Source organism: Arachis hypogaea, chromosome 10 (genome assembly GCF_003086295.3).
Source record: "Arachis hypogaea cultivar Tifrunner chromosome 10, arahy.Tifrunner.gnm2.J5K5, whole genome shotgun sequence".
NCBI lineage: Eukaryota > Viridiplantae > Streptophyta > Magnoliopsida > Fabales > Fabaceae > Arachis > Arachis hypogaea.
Window position 1 is genome coordinate 61979536 of NC_092045.1, and position 17851 is coordinate 61997386.

The 17851-nt window shown below is 40.4% G+C and overlaps 1 non-coding gene across 1 annotated transcript; it reads left to right on the plus strand.

Annotated features, from left to right (window-relative positions):
- Positions 1 to 16805: 16805 nt before the first annotated feature.
- On the plus strand, positions 16806 to 16909 carry LOC112719410 (small nucleolar RNA R71). Its single transcript, XR_003161713.1, has one exon. It is a non-coding gene; the product is annotated as a small nucleolar RNA R71 (small nucleolar RNA).
- The last annotated feature ends 942 nt before the right edge of the window (positions 16910 to 17851 follow it).

Genomic DNA, 17851 nt, shown 5'->3' on the forward strand with positions numbered 1-17851 from the left:
AGTATTCTTCCTCTGAAGAGGATGAAGATGTCACTGAAGAGCAAGTTGCTAAATACCTTGGAGCAATCATGAAGCTAAATGATAAGTTATTTGGTAATGAGACTTGGGAGGATGAACCCCCTTTGCTCACCAAAGAACTAGATGACTTGACTAGGCAGAGATTGCCTCAAAAGAGACAGGACCCTGAGAAGTTCTCAATACCTTGTACCATAGGCACCATGACCTTTGAGAAGGCTCTGTGTGACTTAGGGTCAAGTATAAACCTCATGCCTCTCTCTGTAATGGAGAAGTTAGGGATCTTTGAGGTACAAGCTGCAAGAATCGCAATAGAGATGGCAGATAACTCAAGAAAACAAGCTTATGGACTTGTAGAGGATGTTCTGATAAAGATTGGAGACCATTACATCCCTGCTGATTTCATAGTCCTAGAGATTGGGAAGTGCATGGATGAATCCATCATCCTTGACAGACCCTTCCTAGCCACAGCAAAGGCTGTGATTGATGTGGACAGAGGTGAATTGATCATTCAAGTGAATGAAGAATCCTTTGTGTTTAAGGCTCAAGGATATCCCTCTGTCACCATGGAGAGGATGCATGAAGAGCTTCTTTCAAAACAGAGTCAAACAGAGCCCCCACAGTCAAACTCTAAGTTTGGTGTTGGGAGGCCACAACCAACTTCTAAGTTTGGTGTTGAAACCCCACATTCAAACTCTAAGTTTGGTGTTGGGAGGTTCCAACATTGCTCTGAGCATCTGTGAGGCTCCATGAGAGCCCACTGTCAAGCTACTGACATTAAAGAAGCGCTTGTTGGGAGGCAACCCAATGTTATATTTATCTAATTTCCTTTGTTATTTTATGATTTCTATAGGTTGATGATCATGGGAAGTCACAAAATCAATTGAAAAAGCAAAAATAGAATGAAAAACAGAAAGAAGAACAACACACCCTGGAGGAAAACCTTGCTGGCGTTTAAACGCCAGTAAGGGCAGCAAATGGGCGTTTAACGCCCAGTCTGGCACCATTCTGGACGTTTAACGCCAGAAAGGGGCACCAGACTAGCGTTTAACGCCAGGAATGGGCATCAAGCTGGCGTTAAATGCCAGAAATGGGCACCAGTCCGGCGTTTAACGCCAGGATTGGCAAAAAGAGCATTTTTGCTCGCCACTTGGTGCAGGGATGAATTATCCTTGACACCTCAGGATCTGTGGACCCCACAGGATCCCCACCTACCCTACCACTCTCTCTCTTCTTCTTCTCCATTCACCAATCACCTCAACACCTCTTCCCCCAAAACCCCTCACTTATCAAATCCCACCATTCTCTTCACCACTCACATCCATCCTTCATAAAACCCTACCTACCCTACCATTCAAATTCAAACCACTTTCCCTCCCAAACCCACCCATAATAGCCAAACCATACACCCCCTCTCCACCCCTATATAAACCCATCTTCACCCCCTCATTTTCACATAACCTAAACACTACTTCTCCCCCTTGGCCGAACCACAAAGCCCCCTCCATCTCCTCTATTTCTTCTTCTTCTACTCTCTTCTTTCTTCTTTTGCTCGAGGACGAGTAAACCTTCTAAGTTTGGTGTGGTAAAAGCATTGCTTTTTGTTTTTCCATAACCATTTATGGAATCTAAGGCCGGAGAAACCTCTAGAAAGAAGAAAGGGAAGGCAAAAGCCTCCACCTCCGAGTCATGGGAGATGGAGAGATTCATCTCAAGGGTGCATCAAGACCACTTCTATGAAGTTGTGGCCATGAAGAAGGTGATCCCCGAGGTCCCTTTCAAACTCAAAAAGAGTAAATATCCGGAGATCCGACATGAGATTCAAAGAAGAGGTTGGGAAGTTCTTACCAACCCCATTCAACAAGTCGGAATCTTAATGGTTCAAGAGTTCTATGCCAATGCATGGATCACCAAGAACCATGATCAAAGTGTGAACCCGGACCCAAAGAATTGGTTTACAATGGTTCGGGGGAAATGCTTAGATTTTAGTCCGGAAAATGTAAGGTTGGCATTCAACTTGCCCATGATGCAAGGAGATGAACACCCTTACACTAGAAGGGTCAACTTTGATCAAAGGTTGGAGCAAGTCCTCATAGACATTTGTGAAGAGGGTGCTCAATGGAAGAGAGATTCAAGAGGGAAGCCGGTTCAACTGAGAAGGCATGACCTCAAGCCCGTGGCTAGGGGATGGTTGGAGTTTATCCAACGCTCAATCATTCCCACTAGCAACCGGTCCGAAGTTACTATAGACCGGGCTATCATGATTCATAGCATCATGATTGGAGAGGAAGTAGAAGTTCATGAGGTTATAGCCCAAGAACTTTATAAGGTGGCGGACAAGTCCTCTACCTTGGCAAGGTTAGCCTTTCCTCATCTCATTTGTCACCTCTGTTATTCAGTTGGAATTAACATAGAGGGAGACATCCTCATTGATGAGGACAAGCCCATCACTAAGAAAAGGATGGAGCAAACAAGAGATCCCACTCATCATGAAATCCCTGAGATGCCCCAAGGGATGCACTTTCCTCCACAAAACTATTGGGAGCAAATCAACACCTCCCTAGGAGAATTAAGTTCCAACATAGGACAACTAAGGGTGGAGCACCAAGAACATTCCATCCTCCTCCATGAAATTAGAGAAGATCAAAGAATCATGAGAGAGGAGCAACAAAGGCAAGGAAGAGACATTGAGGAGCTCAAGTACTCCATAAGATCTTCAAGAGGAAGAATAAGCCGCCATCACTAAGGTGGACCCGTTCTTTGATCTCCTTGCTCTTTATTTTTCTGTTTTTCGAAAAATCATGCTTATATTTATTTATGTTTGTGTCTTATGATCATTAGTGTCTTAGTGTCTATGCCTTAAAGTTATGAATGTCCTATGAATCCATCACCTTTCTTAAATGAAAAATGTTCTTAACTGAAAAAGAGAAGAATTGCATGAATTTTGAATTTTATAACAGATTAATTATTTTGATGTGGTGGCAATACTTTTGGTTTCTGAATGTATGCTTGAACAGTGCATATGTCTTTTGAATTTGTTGTTCAATGAATGTTGGCTCTTGAAAGAATGATGAAAAAGGAGACATGTTACTGAGGATCTGAAAAATCATAAAAATGATTCTTGAAGCAAAAAAAATCAGTGAATTAAAAAAAAAATATATATATATATATAAAGTCGTGATCCAAGGCAAAAAAGAGTGTGCTTAAGAACCCTGGACACCTCTAATTGGGGACTCTAGCAAAGCTGAGTCACAATCTGAAAAGGTTCACCCAGTTATGTGTCTGTGGCATGTATGTATCCGGTGGTAATACTGGAAGACAGAGTGCTTTGGGCCACGACCAAGACTCATAAAGTAGATGTGTTCAAGAATCATCATACTTAACTAGGAAAGTCAATAACACTATCTAGATTCTGAGTTCCTATAGAAGCCAATCATTCTGAATTTTAAAGGATAAAGTGAGATGCCAAAACTGTTCAGAGGCAAAAAGCTAAAAGCTCCGCTCATCTAATTAATACTGATGTTCATAGATGTTTTTGGAATTCATTGCATATTCTCTTCTTTTTATCTTATTTGATTTTCAGTTGCTTGGGGACAAGCAACAATTTAAGTTTGGTGTTGTGATGAGCGGATACTTTATACGCTTTTTGGCATTGTTTTTAGTATGTTTTTAGTATGTTTTAGTTAGTTTTTATTATATTTTTATTAGTTTTTAGTTAAAATTCACTTTTTTGGATTTTACTATGAGTTTGTGTGTTTTTCTGTGATTTCAGGTATTTTCTGGCTGAAATTGAGGGACCTGAGCAAAAATCTGATTCAGAGGCTGAAAAGGACTGCAGATGCTGTTGGATTCTGACCTCCCTGCACTCGAAGTGGATTTTCTGGAGCTACAGAAGCCCAATTGGCGCGCTCTCAATTGCGTTGGAAAGTAGACATGCTGAGCTTTCTAGCAATGTATGATAGTTTCAAGTCAGCTCAAGAATTCTGGTGTAAAACGCCAGAACTGGCACAAGAATGGGAGTTAAACGCCTAAACTGGCACAAAAGCTGGTGTTTAACTCCAAGAAAAGTCTCTACACATAGAAGCTTCAATGCTCAGCCCAAGCACACACCAAGTGGGCCCGGAAGTGGATTTTTATGTCATTTACTCATCTTTGTAAACCCTAAGCTACTAGTTCTCTACAAATAGGACCTTTTGCTATTGTATTTTCATTTTTGGATCTTTGATCATCTTTTGATCATTTTAGATCTTTTGATCATCTTTGGACGTCTAATTCTTAGATTATGGGGGCTGGCCTCACGGCCATGCCTAGACCTTGTTCTTATGTATTTTCAATGGTGGAGTTTCTACACACCATAGATTAAGGTGTGGAGCTCTGCTGTACCTCGAGTATTAATGCAATTATTATTGTTCTTCTATTCAATTCAGCTTATTCTTGTTCTAAGATATTCATTCATACTCAAGAACATGATAAATGTGATGATTATGTGACGCTCATCATCATTCTCACTTATGAACGCGTGCCTGACAACCACTTCCGTTCTACAAGCAAACAAGGCTTGAATGTTTATCTCTTGGATTCCTTAATCAGAATCTCCGTGGTATAAGCTAGAATTGATGGCGGCATTCAAGAGAATCCGGAAGGTCTAAACCTTGTCTGTGGTATTCTGAGTAGGATTTAAGGATTGAATGACTGTGACGAGCTTCAAACTCCTGAAGGCTGGGTGTTAGTGACAGACGCAAAAGAATCACTGAATTCTATTACAACCTGATTGAGAACCGACAGATGATTAGCCGTGCTGTGACAGAGCACGTTGAACATTTTCACTGAGAGGACGGGACTGTAGCCATTGACAACGGTGATGCCCAACATACAGCTTGCCATGGAAAGGAGTAAGAAGGATTGGATGAAGATAGTAGGAAAGCAGAGAGACGGAAGGGACAAAGCATCTCCATACGCTTATCTGAAATTCTCACCAATGAATTACATAAGTATCTCTATCCTCATTTTATGTTTTATTCATATATCATCCATAACCATTTGAATCTGCCTGACTGAGATTTACAAGATGACCATAGCTTGCTTCATACCAATAATCTCCGTGGGATCGACCCTTATTCGCGTAAGGTTTATTACTTGGACGACCCAGTGCACTTGCTGGTTAGTTGTGCGAAGTTGTGATAAAGAGTTGAGATTGCAATTGAGCGTACCATGTTGACAGCGCCATTGATGATCACAATTTCGTGCACCAGTTGTACACCCTCCTCAACATTAATTTCAAGCATCTTGGAAGGAGGCTTTATGAATGGACTTTCCAATGGGGGTTCAGCATCTCCTAAGTCTTCAACCACTTTTTCTTCTTCAATAATTCTGGCTTCCTCCACTTGTTCCAGTACAAATTCATGCTCTTTACTGTCCACCGGAGTTTCTAATGTCTCCTTCATGCTACGTTCTTCATTAGATTGTCCACATGAAGCCATGGGGGTTCCTTGAGTGTCTGAATGTTAGGAAGTTAATTGATTTATTACTTGATTCAATTGATGAAAGGTTTCCTGAAATTGATCCATTGTTTCCTTGAGACGATCCGTTGAATCTTGCTGCGCTCGGCTATCATAAGTAGGATCATAGTGCTCTTGGATTGATGGATATGGAGATGGCAAATATTGAGGTGGTGGTTCTTGGGAGTAATTGGGTTGGAATTGGGGTGGTTCTATATATGGTTCATATGGCTCATAAGGTGGTTGGTATGGTGGTTGAGGGTTAAGGTTATATGGAGGTGAGTGGTGGAAAGGGGCTTGTGAGTATGGTGATCCAAAGTCATGTTGAGGAAAGGGTTCATAGGCATATGGTGGTGATTGTTGATAATCAAAAGAGCACTCACCATAGCCATTGCCTTGATATGCATCATAAAACGGTTGTTGATAGTCCATTGGAGGTGGTTGTTGCCATGAGGGTTGATCAAATCCTTGTGGCTCCTCCCATCTTTGATTTTTCCAACCTTGATGCCTGTTCTCATTATAATCTCCTCTTCCTGCAACATAATTGTAACCAGACTCATAGCCAAAGGGGTGAGAGTTCATAGTAGTAGAAAAAAAAATAAAAACAAAAACTAACAAAAAGAAAATTTTTTGAAAAAGATATGATTTTTGAAAAAAGATAAAATAAGATTTTGAAAACGATATGATTTTTTTTGAAAAAGATTTGAATTTTGAATTTGAAACTAAGATAAGATAAAATTTTTAAAATAAAAATCCAAAAAAAAAAATTTTTTGAAAAAATATTTACAATAACCATAATAAGGCACACGTTTGCAATTCCCTGGCAACGGCGCCATATTGAGGAACTGAAGATTGATGGTTTAGAAGTTATAGTAAACTCTCGTTGTAAATATAGTTACTAAACCAAGCAATCAACCTTTCTTACAAACGTTTTGGTTGTCACAAGTAACAAATCCCTACATAAATTGATAACCGAAGTATTTAAACCTCGGGTCGTCTTCTCAAGGAATTGCAGGGAGGTGTTCTTATTATTGGTTATGAGTTTTGTAAATTGGGGGTTTTGGAATTTGGGCAATGGGCACAGATATAAAGGAAAATAAATTAATAATAATAAAATCTCTTTGCAAGGTATGAGAAATTGGAAGTCCTATCCCAGTTATCCTTATCAATTGTGATGAGAATTGGATTTTTCTCCCACTATGTTAACCTCTAACTATGAAGGTAAGTTAAGTGGATGAATTAATTCAAATCCTCAAATTCCAGTCTTTCCTTGGGAAAAGTTAGAGTTATTGGATCTCGAATTAATTCTTGAAGAATTCCAATTTTCAGTCAACACCTCGAGTTTGATAACTCAAGCGTCACCAATTATTTAACCCAAGCCAAAAGGGAAAATTCTAAATTAAATTAAAAGCATTCATGTAAATAAAGCAATCATAAATCTGACACATATCAAATTACGTCTAAACATAAATTCAAGTCATAACATGGAAAGGTTCATAAGCCAATTGGGCAACATAATTCAAATACAAATAAAAGTATTAGAGTAAATAAAAGTAGAAAATAAATATTGAAGGAACATAGAACCTAGAATGAAGATGAATTGAACTAAACTAATAGAAATCCTAAAATCCTAAATCCTAAGAGAGAGGAGAGAACCTCTCTCTCTACAACGTACATCTAAATCAATCCTAAGAATTATGAATTATGAGAGCATGATTATGAATGGATGCATTCCCCCACTTTATAGCCTCTAATCTATGTGTTCTGGGCTGACAACTGGGTCAAAAATAGCCCAAAAATTGCTCCCAGCAATTTCTGTTACGTTCAGGTCGCGGAAAAGTGACGCGGAGGCGTCGTCCACACGTTCGCGCGGGATGCAATTCACAGATGAGACGCGGGCGCGTCATTCACGCATTCGCGTCACCTAACTTTGGGGCAACTGTGGCAAATTATATATAGTTGTGAAGCTCTGGATGTTAGCTTTCCAATCCAACTGGAACTACATCATTTGAACCTCTTTAGCTCAGGTTATGACCGTTTGAGTGCGAAGAGGTCAGGTTGGACAACTTAGCAATTTCTTCAACTTCTTGTATTTCTTCCACTTTTGCATGCTCCCTTTCCATCCTCCAAGTCATTTCTGCCCTGTAATCTCTGAAATCACTTAACACACATATCAAGGCATCAAATGGTAATAAGAGAGGATTAATATTAGCAAATATAAGTCCAAAGAAACATGTTTTCAATCATAGCACAAAATTAGGAAGGAGAACGTAAAACCATGCAAATAGTATGAATAAGTGGGTAAAGAGTTGATAAAATCCACTCAATTAAGCATAAGATAAACCATAAAATAATGGTTTATCATATATCTTTGAAGACATGAAAGACCAGTTGCTCATTATACACTCTAAGCACTAATTCACCCACTTCTACATCAATCAGAGCTCTTCCAGTGGCTAGGAATGGTCTTCCTAGAATTATAGGGGCATTCTCATCCTCCCCTGTGTCCAGAATCACAAAGTCTGCTAGGAGGAATAACTTACCCACTTTGACCAGGATATTCTCCACTAATCCGTATGCAGGCTTCATAGATTTGTCTGTCATCTGTAATGCTATCTTTGTGGGTTGTGCCTCTTGGATTTACAGCTTCTTCATCACAGATAAGGGCATTAGATTTATGCTTGCCCCCAAATTACATAAGGCTTTCTCAAAGGTTGTGCTCCCAATGGTGCATGGAATTTGAAAGCTCCCTGGATCTGGCATCTTCCATGGCAAGTTATTCTGAATGACAGCACTACATTCCTTAGTCAGGACTACTGTCTCATATCCCTTTAAACGCTTTTTCTTTGACAATAGCTCCTTCATGAATTTGACATAGATAGGCATTTGCTCCAAAACCTCAGTAAAAGGAATATTGATTTGTAACTTTCTAAAGATTTCCAAGAACTTTGAGAATTGCTTGTCCTTGGTCTCCTTTTGAAGTCTCTGAGGATACGGCATCTTAGGCTTATACTCAGGAGCCTTTGGCAGTGTAGGATAAGTGTCAAGATAGTCTGGGAATGGGTTGTCTGCATGCTTTGGAGGGGCATGCTCTACTTCTTCCTTCTTCTCTTCTGAAGCTTCTTTTTCAACTAACTCTTCATTGACCTTGGTCTCAGAGCCAGCTACTTTACTACTTCTCAATTGAATAACCTTACTATCTTCTCCTGGGTTCACCACTGTATCACCTTGAAATGTACTTGCAGACCTCTCAAGTATTTGCTTGCTCAGTTGGTCTACTAGCACTTCTAACTTTTTAATGGAGGCTCTGGTTTCCTACATAACTTGTGCTTCCGTACTTACCACTTGTCCACTTATCACGGAGATAGCCTTGCATTCATATCTTGGATTTGGAATTGTGTTACTAGGAAGGCTATTAGTGGTCCTCTGATCAATTTCATTAATTATGGTGGCTATCTGACCCATTTGAATCTCCAGGTTCTTGATGGATGCTCTGGTTTCCTGTCTAAAACCTGTCAATATTGCTTCCAAATCATTGTTCTGTTGGAAACCGCCCTGAGAATTATTGTTGAAGTTTTGAGGTCTCTGAGGTTGATCCCTCTATAAAATATTTGGGTGATTTCTCCATCCCTGGTTGTATGTCTTAGAATATGGGCCATTGTTGGGATTCCTAGGACCACTCCCCATGTAATTCACCTGTTCAAAAGAAGGTTGAGCATAATCGTAATTATCATTTTGCATAGAGTTACCTGCCATGTCATATGAGACTTCCTGTGGTGGATTTTGTGTGTTGATAGCTGATATTTGCATGCCACCCATCTGGTGAGTAAGTAGATTTATTTGCTGAGACATCAGCTTATTCTAAGCGAGAAGAGCATTAATAGCTTCTACTTCCAACACGCCTCTCTTCTGAGGGGTTTCAGAATTCACAGGATTCCTATTAGAGGAGTATAAATATTGGTTGCTTGCAACCAATTCAATCAGCTCAATGGTCTCCTCCGATGTCTTCTTCTTGTGCAATGAACCTCCTGCAGAATTGTCTAACCACATTTTGGATATTTCACCCAAGCCTTTTTAAAAGTTATCCAGTTGGGTCCATTTGGGGAACATGTCCGGAGGGCATTGCCTAGTTAGTAGCTTGTATCTCTCCCAAGCTTCATACAGAGTCTCACCATCCTTCTGCCTGAAGGTCTGAACCTCCATCCTAAGCTTTGTCAGCTTCTTTGGTGGGAAAAATTTAGTGAGAAACTCAGTAACCACCTTGTTCCAAGTGTCCAAACTCTCCTTGGGTTGGAAATCTAGCCATAGCTTTGCTCCATCCCTCAGAGCAAACGGGAAGAGCATGAGTTTGTACACATCAGGCTTTACTCCATTTGTCTTCACAGTATCACAAATTTGCAGAAAACTAGAGATAAATTAATTTGGGTCTTCGTGGGGAAGACCGTGATACTGGCAGTTTTGTTGTACTAGAGTGACCAGTTGAGGCTTCAACTCAAAATTGTTCGCAGCAATAGGAGGCACCACAATGCTCTTTCCATACAGATCTGCAGTAGGAGCAGAGAAAGAGCCAAGTACTCTCTTTTGTTCATTCCCATTCGGGTTTGTCGCATTGGTGGTGGACGAAATTGTGATCACTTGTATGTATTTATAAAAGATGTATACTCTGAGGGCATTGTTTATTTTCTTCACAATCTCGTTCAACTAACCAGCAAGTGTACTGGGTCGTCCAAGTAATAACCTTACGTGAGTAAGGGTCGAATCCACAGAGATTGTTGGTATGAAGCAAGCTATGGTCACCTTGCAAATCTCAGTCAGGCAGAAAAAAGAGGAATTGTAATTATAATAAATAAAAAGGAATAATAAAAGGGATAGAAGACTTATGCAGATTCATTGGTAGGAATTTCAGATAAGCGGATGGAGATGCTGTAGAGCTCTTGGACGCCTGCTCTCCTACTCCTTCTACTCAATCCTTCTTACTCCTTTCCATGGCAAGCTTTGTATAGGGGTTCACCATCAACTGTGGCTACTTTCATTCCTCACGGGGAAATAACCTGTGCGGCTGTCACTCGCACAGCTAACCAGTCTGGAGGCATCACCCGTGGCTGATGGCTACATCCCATCCTCGCAGTGAAAACTATGCAACGCACTCTGTCACAGTACGGCTAATCACCGGTTGGTTCCCGCTCCTACTGGAATAGAATCCCTCTTTTGCGTCTGTCACCAACGCCCAGCAGGTTAAAGTTTGAAGCACGTCACGGTCATTCATGATCGGAATCCTACTCGGAACACCACAGACAAGGTTGGACTTTCCGGACTCCCAGGATCCTACTCGGAACACCACAGACAAGGTAGGACTTTCCGGATCCAGATGAATGCCGCCAACTATCTAACTTATACCACGAAGATTCTGTTGGGGAATCTAAGAGATACGCATTCAAGCTCTGTTGCATGTAGAACGGACATGGTTGTCAATCACGCGCATTCATAAGTGAGAATGATAATGAGGGTAATCTGACTCATCACATTCATCATGTTCTTGGGTACGAATGAATATCTTGGAATAAGAATAAGAGAGAATTGAATAAAAGATAATAGAATTGCATTAATACTTGAGGTACAGCAGAGCTCCACACCCTTAATCTATGGTGTGCAGAAACTCCACCGTTGAAAATACATAAGCAAAGAGTTCAGGCATGGCCGAATGGCCAGCCCTCTCTAACGTGATCACAGGATCAAAATACAATCCAAGATGTCTAATACAATAGATAAATGTCCTATATATACTAGACTAGCTACTAGGGTTTACATGAGTAAGTAATTGATGCATAAATCCACTTCCGGGGCCCACTTGGTGTGTGCTTGGGCTGAGCTTGATGAATTCACGTGCTAAGGCATATCTTGGCGTCAAACTTCAGGTTATGACGTGTTTTGGGCGTTCAACTCCGGATCATGACGTTTTTTTGGCGTTTAACTCCAGACAGCAGCATGAACTTGGCGTTCAACGCCAAGTTACGTCGTCATTCTTCGAATAAAGCATGGACTATTATATATTGCTGGAAAGCTCTGGATGTCTACTTTCCAACGCCGGTGAGAGCGCGCCAATTGGAGTTCTGTAGCTCCAGAAAATCCATTCCGAGTGCAGGTAGGTCAGAATCCAACAGCATCAGCAGTCCTTTTGTCAGCCTTCTTCAGAGTTTTGCTCAAATCCCTCAATTTCAGTCAGAATTTACCTGAAATCACAGAAAACCACACAAACTCATAGTAAAGTCCAGAAATGTGAATTTAACATAAAAACTAATGAAAACATCCCTAAAAGTAGCTCAAACTTACTAAAAACTATATGAAAACAATGCCAAAAAGCGTATAAATTATCCGCTCATCACAACACCAAACTTAAATTGTTGCTTGTCCCCAAGCAACTGAAAATCAAATAGGATAAAAAGAAGAGAATATACTATAAAGTCCAAAATATCAATGAATATTAATTTAATTAGATGAGCGGGACTTGTAGCTTTTTGCTTCTGAACAGTTTTGGCATCTCACTTTTTCCTTTGAAGTTTAGAGTGATTGGCTTCTCTAGGAACTTAGAATTTCAGATAGTGTTATTGACTTTCCTAGTTAGGCATGTTGATTCTTGAACACAGCTACTTTATGAGTCTTGGCTGTGGCCCTAAGCACTTTGTCTTCCAGTATTACCACCGGATACACAAATGCCACAGACACATAACTGGGTGAACCTTTTCAGATTGTGACTCAGCTTTGCTAAAGTCCCCAGTTAGTGGTGTCCAGAGCTCTTAAGCACACTCTTTTGCTTTGGATCACGACTTTAACCACTCAGTCTCAAGCTTTTCACTTGGACCTTCATGACACAAGCACATGGTTAGGGACAGCTTGATTTAGCCGCTTAGGCTTGGATTTTATTTCCTTGGACCCTCCTATCCATTGATGCTCAAAGCCTTGGATCCTTGCTACCCTTGCCTTTTGGTTTTAAGGGCTATTGGCTTTTTCTGCTTGCTTTTTCTTTCTATTTTATTTTTTTTTTCGCCACTTTTTTTTTTTTTCACTGCTTTTTCTTGCTTCAAGAATCAATTCATGAATTTTTCAGTTCATCAATAACATTTCTCTTTGTTCATCATTCTTTCAAGAGCCAATAATTTTAACACTCATAAACAACAAGATCAAAAATATGCACTGTTCAAGCATTCATTCAGAAAACAAAAATTATTGCCACCACATCAATATAATTAAATTAAATTCACTAATAATTTCGAAAATTATGTACTTCTTGTTCTTTTGAATTAAAACATTTTTCTTTTAAGAGAGGTGAAAGACTAATGGATTTTATTCATAGCTTTAAGGCATGGTTTACACACTAATGATCATGAAGTAGAAACACAAAAACATAGACAAACATAATACTTAAAAACAGAAAACAGAAAGAAAATAAAGAACAAGGAATGAATCCACCTCTAGTGGCGTCTTCTTCTTGAAGGACCAATGATGTTCTTCAACTCTTCTATGTCCCTTCCTTGCCTTTGTTGCTCCTCTCTCATAGCTCTTTGATCTTCTCTTATTTCTTGGAGAGTGAGGGCGTGTTCATGGTGTTCCACCCTTAGTTGTTCCACGTTTTGGCTCAAGTCTTCTAAGGAGGTACTGAGTTGCTCCCAATAGTTGTTGGGAGGAAAGTGCATTCCATGAGGCATTTGTTGATGAACTTCCTCATGTTCTCCTTGGGGGCCGTGAGGAACTTCCCTTGTTTGCTCCATCCTTTTCTTGGTGATGGGCTTGTCTTCTTCAATGGAGACATCTCCATCTATGATAACTCCAGCTGAATAACATAGATGGCATATGAGGTGGGGGAAGGCTAGCCGTGCCATGTATGAAGGCTTGTCAGCTATTTTGTAGAGTTCATTGACTATGACTTCATGAACCTCTACTTCCTCTCCAATCATGATGCTATGAATCATGATTGCCCGATCCACAGTAACTTCAGATCGGTTGCTTGTAGGGATGATGGATCTTTGGATGAACTCCAGCCATCCTCTAGCTACAGGCTTGAGGTCCAGTCTTCTTAGTTGGACTGGTTTGCCTTTGGAGTCTACTCTCCATTGGGCTCCTTCCACACAAATGTCCATTAGGACTTGGTCCAACCTTTGATTGAAGTTGACCCTCCTTGTGTAGGGGCGTTCATCACCTTGCATCATGGGTAGATGAAACGCCAACCTCACATTTTCCGGACTGAAATCTAAGTATTTCCCCCGAACCATTGTGAGATAGTTCTTTGGATTTGGGTTCATACTTTGATCATGGTTCCTAGTGATCCATGCATTAGCATAGAACTCTTGAACCATCAATAATCCGACTTGTTGCATGGGGTTGGTTATGACTTCCCACCCTCTTCTTTGGATCTCATGTCGGATTTCCGGATACTCATTCTTTTTGAGCTTGAAGGGGACCTCAGGGATCACCTTCTTCTTTGCCACAACATCATAGAAGTGGTCTTGGTGGCTCTTGGAGATGAATCTCTCCTTTTCCCATGATTCGGAAGTGGAAGCTTTTGCCTTCCCTTTTCCTATTCTTGAGGAAACTCCGGTCTTGGGTGCCATTGATGGTGAATGAAAAATAAAAAGCTTAGGCTTTTTACCACACCAAACTTAAAATTTGCTCGTCCTCGAGCAAAAAAGAAAAGAAGAGTAGAAGAAGAAGAAGAGAATTTGGAAGAGAGGGAGAGAAGTGGGTTCGGCTATATGAGAGGAGAATGGGTAGTGTTGTGTGAAAATGAAGAAGAAAGGAGAGGTATTTATAGGGAGGGGGGAGGGTTAGGTTTCGGCCATTTTGGGTGGGAAATTGAATTTGAATGTAATGGAGGTAGGTGGGGCTTATGGGGAAGAGGAGGTTGATGTGAATGGTGCATGGGGTAATTGGGAAGAGAAATTGATGTGATTGGTGAAGGTTTTTGGGAAGGGTGACATTGAGAATGAGATTTGGATTAGGAGAGTGTGAATAGGATTAAAAGGTAGGTGGGGATCCTGTGGGGTCCACAGATCCTGAGGTGGGAATCCTGTGGGGTCCACAGGTCCTGAGGTGAAAAGAAATACCATTCCTTCACCCTATAGGCGTGTAAATTGCCTTCATGCACCATTCTGGCGTTCAAACGCCCATTGGTGCATGTTCTGGGCGTTAAACGCCCATGTGATGCTTGATCTGGGCGTTAAACGCCAGTTTCAAGCTTGTTTCTGGCGTTCAGCGCCAGATTGTCCTCTGCGTGCGCATCCTGGCGTTAAACGCCAGGATGTTGCTTATTTTGGGCGTTCAGCGCCAGGAAGATGCTTTGTTCTGGCGCTGAACGCTGGCCAGATGCATCTTCTGGGCGCTGAACGCCGGCCCGTGCGTCCTCCAGGGTGAAAAATTTTTTTCTTCTGTTTTTAACTCTGTTTTTAATTTTTTTGATTTTTTCGTGACTCCTCATGATCATGTACCTAATTAAACACAAAAATAACAAAGAAACAAAATAAAATAAAATTAGATAAATAAAATTGGGTTGCCTCCCAATAAGCGCTTCTTTAATGTCAATAGCTTGACAGTGGCTCTTATGGAGCCACAGAGCAATCAAGTCAATGTTGTCTAGTCCCAACACCAAACTTAGAGTTTGGATATGGGGTTTGAACACCAAACTTAGAGTTTGGTTGTGGCTTCACAACACCAAACTTAGAGTTTGACTGTGTGGGCTCTTCTTGACCTTGAACTGAGAGAAGCTCTTCATGCTTACTCTCTTTTGTCACAGAGGGATTGCCATGTGCTTGAAACACAAGGTATTCTCCATTTAATTGAAGGACTAACTCTCCTCTGTTGACATCTATCACAGCTTCTGCTGTGGCTAGGAAAGGTCTTCCTAGGATGATGCATTCATCATCTTCCTTCCTAGTATCTAGGATTAGGAAATCAGCAGGGATGTAAAAGTCTTCAACTTTTACTAGCACGTCCTCTACTATCCCATGAGCTTCTCTCATGGATTTATCTGCCAATTGTAATGAGAACAAGGCAGGTTGTACCTCAATGATTCTTAGCTTCTCCATTACAGAGAGTGGCATAAGGTTTATCCCTGACCCAAGATCACACAGAGCTTTTTCAAAGCTCATGGTGCCAATGGTGCAAGGTATTAAGAACTTGCCAGGATCTTGTTTCTTTTGAGGTAGAGTTTCCTGAATCCAAGTTTCTAATTCATTAATGAGCAAGGGAGGTTTACTTTCCAAAGTCTCATTACCAAACAGCTTGGCATTCAGTTTCATGATAGCTCCTAGATATTGAGCAACTTGCTCACTAGTCACATCTTCATCCTCCTCAGAGGATGAATAATAGTCAGAGCTCATGAATGGCAGAAGGAGATTTAGTGGAATCTCTATGGTCTCTGTGTGAGCCTCAGATTCCTCAGGATCCTTAATAGGAAGCTCCTTCTTGCTTGGAGGACGTCCCAGGAGTTCTTTCTCACTAGGATTTTCGTCCTCCTCCTCCTTTGTGCTTTCGGCCATGTTGACTAAGTCAATGGCTTTGCACTCTCCTTTTGGATTCTCTTCTGTATTACTTGGGAGAATACTGGGAGGAGTTTCAATAACTTTCTTACTCAGCTGGCCTACTTGTGCCTCCAAATTCCTAATGGAGGATCTTGTTTCATTCATGAAACTGAAAGTGGCCTTTGACAGATCAGAGACTATATTAGCTAAATTAGAATTATTTTGTTCAGCATTCTCTGTCTGTTGCTGAGAAGATGATGGATATGGCTTACTATTATTCAGCCTATTGCGTCCACCATTGTTAAAACCTTGTTGAGGTTTTTGTTGATCCTTCCAGGAGAAATTTGGATGATTTCTCCATGATGGGTTATAGGTATTTCCATATGGTTCACCCAGATAATTAACCTCTGCCATGGCAGGGTTCTCAGGATCATAAGCTTCTTCAGAAGCTACCTCTCTAGTACTGTTGGATGCATGTTGCAATCCATTCAGATTTTGAGAGATCATGTTGACCTGTTGAGTCAACACTTTGTTCTGAGCCAGTATGGCATTCAGAGCATCAATTTCAAGAACTCCTTTCTTCTGAGGGACCCCAATATTCACGGAATTCCTCTCAGAGGTATACATGAACTGGTTGTTTGCAACCATGTCAATGAGTTCTTGAGCCTCTTCAGGCGTTTTCTTCAGGTGGATAGATCCACCTGCAGAATGGTCCAATGACATTTTCGAAAATTCAGAGAGACCATAATAGAATATATCTAATAGGGTCCATTCTGAAAACATGTCAGATGGACATCTTTTGGTTAACTGCTTGTATCTTTCCCAAGCTTCATAGAGGGATTCACCATCTTTTTGTTTGAAGGTTTGAACATCCACTCTCAGCTTGCTCAGCTTTTGAGGAGGGAAGAACTTATCTAAGAAGGCAGTAACCAGCTTATCCCAAGAGTTCAGGCTGTCCTTAGGTTGTGAATCCAACCATATTCTAGCTCTGTCTCTTACAGCAAAAGGGAAAAGCATGAGTCTGTAGACTTCAGGATTAACTCCATTCGTCTTTACAGTGTCACAGACTTGCAAGAATTCAGTTAAGAACTGATAAGGATCTTCAGATGGAAGTCCATAAAACTTGCAGTTTTGTTGCATTAAAGCAACTAGTTGAGGCTTAAGCTCAAAGTTATTGGCTCCAATGGCAGGAATGGAGATGCTTCTTCCATCAAACTTGGATGTTGGCTTTGTGAAGTCACCAAGCATTCTCCTTGCATTATTATTATTATTTTCGGCTGCCATGTCCTTCTCCTGTTCGAAAATTTCTGAAAGGTTGTTTCTGGATTGTTGTAATTTAGCTTCTCTTAATTTTCTCTTCAGAGTCCTTTCAGGTTCTGGATCAGCTTCAACAAGAGTGCCTTTATCCTTGTTCCTGCTCATAAGAAAGAGAAGAAAACAAGAAAAGAAAAAGGAATCCTCTATGTCACAGTATAGAGATTCCTTTGTGTTAGTAGAAGAAGAAGGGGGTAGAAGAATGAAGAAGGAGGTTCGGATTTGGATGAAGAGAGGTGAAGAGAAGTGTTAGTAATTAAATAATTAAATAGAAGAAGAAAAGAAAAAGAAATTTTCGAAAATAATTTTAAAAAAAATGGTTAGTGATTTTCGAAAATTAAAGATGAAATAAGTTTAAGATTAAAATTTAAAACAAAAAGAATTTTTGAAAAAGAGAGGGAGAATTTTCGAAAATTAGAGAGGGAAAAGTAGTTAGGTGGTTTTGAAAAAGATAAGAAACAAACAAAAAGTTAGTTAGTTGATTGAAAAAGATTTGAACTCAAATTTTGAAAA